Source organism: Panicum virgatum, chromosome 9K (assembly GCF_016808335.1).
Source record: "Panicum virgatum strain AP13 chromosome 9K, P.virgatum_v5, whole genome shotgun sequence".
Lineage (NCBI taxonomy): Eukaryota > Viridiplantae > Streptophyta > Magnoliopsida > Poales > Poaceae > Panicum > Panicum virgatum.
Window position 1 is genome coordinate 20,730,684 of NC_053144.1, and position 2,759 is coordinate 20,733,442.

General features: G+C 42.6%; 1 long non-coding RNA gene across 1 annotated transcript; it reads left to right on the forward strand.

The window, feature by feature from the left end:
- The first annotated feature begins 338 nt into the window (after positions 1-338).
- On the forward strand, positions 339-1,390 carry LOC120648575. Its single transcript, XR_005664997.1, has 3 exons — positions 339-465; positions 1,098-1,248; positions 1,332-1,390. It is a non-coding gene; the product is annotated as an uncharacterized LOC120648575 (long non-coding RNA).
- Positions 1,391-2,759: the final 1,369 nt, after the last annotated feature.

The window sequence follows — 2,759 nt, forward strand, 5'->3', positions numbered from 1 at the left end:
CCCAGCTTCGTCACCCTATCGCCTGTCTCCTGGTACCCCCTTGGCGCTCTCCCAGTCGGACGAGTCTCTGGCGGTTTTTTTATTTTTATATTTTTTATTTCTGTTTTTTACAAAAAATATATTTTCGAGTTGGAAATTTACAGAAATATACCCCAGCCGCCCCGCTGCCGGGCGGCCGGGACCTGGCCGCCTGGCAGGGGCTAATCTACAAAAAAAAGAGGAAACAAAATTGTGGACAGGTCCCTGGGAACCGGCCGCCCGGCAGCCGGGCGGCCGGCCTTCCAGGCCGCCCGACTGGGGGGCGGCCGGCCCCCCCACCCCTATATAAGGGTGTTGGTTGCCCCTCCCCCTCATTTGCCTTGCTAAATATCCAGAAAAAAGAAAAGAGAGGGAGGGAGGGAGAGGAGGGGTGAGGGAGAGGCAAAGCGGCGAAGCCCTGTCGGATTTTCAAGCCGGCGACTTTAGGTAACTAAAATTTTCCATATTTTATAAATAGATTATGTTGTAATTATTTTTTTGAAACAGTAGATTACCTACAGTTCATTTATTGTTAGGAGTGATTAGTGGTACATTTATGTGCATTTACTTATATTGATTAGCGTTGATATAATACATTAAGTGTTAGATTTAGTATTAGAAAATACTAGAAAATTGTTAGAGAAGTATTAGAAAATGCAAGATAATATTTGAAAATTGTAGAAAATGTTAGAAAATTGTAGAAAATGTTAGAAAATTATAGAAAATTGTAGAGAATGTTAGAAAATTGTAGAGAATGTTAGAAAATTATAAGAAATTATAGAAACTATTTTGTTGAAACAGTAGATTAGCAATCATTTTAATTATTATTAGGACTAATTAGTGGTACATTTAGGTGTAGTTAATTGTAGTGATTAGCGTTGATATAGTACATTAGCAATCTAATTAATTAATCTTAAAAATTGCAAGATAATATTAGAAAATTTCTAAAATGTTACAAAATATTAGAAATTATTATTAATGCTTAGAAAATCTTATAAATTATTTAGGAAATATAAGGAAATATTAGAAATATTTAGATGTGTGTGATTGTATTGTATTGTTTTGATCTTACGTGGTAGGTATGGCCGGGGTTACTCCTGCGTTGCTGGACCCAACAATAGACTCGGGTCACCGGTCCTTCCTTGCGAAGGTTCAGCACCAAAAACTAAATGTGCTGCGTCCACATCCACCTGCAGAGTTGGTTGCTGTAGACCCACGATGGGTGCCCAGGTGATATGTCGTATATTTTCTGTTTTTATCCGTTATACATTTCGTTATATAATGTATTAACATTTGAGCACTGTATGATGCAGGCTGAGCGAGGCAGGTCTTCTCACAGTGGCTCGTCTTGCTGAGAGTGCTTTGGTGAAGCTAGACAGGTCTCTACTTTCAGCTCTTGTTGACAGATGGAGACCTGAGACACACACGTTCCACCTCCCTTGTGGGGAGATGGCACTGACCCTGCAGGACGTTGCGATGCTGCTTGGTCTTCCTATCACCGGAGACGCTGTCGGGCCCCGCGTGGTACCTTCTACGTGGCTGGAGGATCTTGAGGAACGTTTTGCAGGTGTTGCCACCACGGTTGATCCTGAAGATTTCAATGAGCACCCACAGTCTAAAGGCCCTTCCAAGTCATGGCTCCTACAGTTTCAGGTACAATTTCATACAAAATGATGTGTTGATGTATTGATGTATTTTATGGCTTTGAAATAACTCATGTGTTTCTTATTCTCAATGTTCGTACTTCATTGCAGCCGGATCTGTTGGTAGCCGATGCTGATGACTACAGCGTGACTAGATCACTCGAGGCATACCTGCTGTGGTTATTTGGGTACATCCTGTTCAACAACTCACACGGGCACTTTGTGGATAGGGTGCTTCTGCCATACGCACAGGAGATCGCCGATGCAGATGAGGATACCATACCCTTATATAGTTGGGGTTCAGCGGCTCTTGCATGCACATATCATGGACTCTGCAAGGCGTGATGCAGAATGATAGGAATGTTGTCCTAACGGGGTGCCCAATTTTGCTACAGCTTTGGTCTTACGAGAGGATTGCGATCGGTCGTCCCATGATTGACCAGTCACCGTACACGCCGGATATGTACGGTGACATGGAGGACGACAGACCCACCATGAAATGGGACACGATAAAAATTTATATTCTATGCGTACTATGGTCATACATTGTTCCCTCAATACCTTTCTTATGGACACATAATTTTTATTTTTGCAGAAAATATGGTCACCAGGAGGATATGAAGGAGCTTCTTCCTATCCACCACCACCACCTCCAACACAGGGTACGTATAATAATTTGTACGGAATTGCATTCACCTTTTGAATGTTACTTAAAATTTTTTTTTGTGATCTGTAGGGTGGTCTGAAGACAACGTCGTGGCCTCCTTGGACGAGTTTACACGGTTGTTTGCTACGCCTGCCCAGGACGATGATCCCAGCTTGCATACACCTCTAGCTCAGTTACGCCGTCCTGCCAGAAATGTGGGGCCACCGGAACGTCATAGCCACCCTACAGATCACGTACACGCACAATGTAAGAGAGGTCGGAATGGTAGGGGTCATTAGTTGTTTGCACTTGTTTCTCCGGCGGCATTGTGGACTGTTTCGACTGTTCGGATTATGATTGTTTATGATTGTGGTAGTTTACTTGTCATTTGTTTCTATAGATATTATTGATGTGAACTTGTTATGTTTGTGGGTTCTATAATGCTTGTGAAA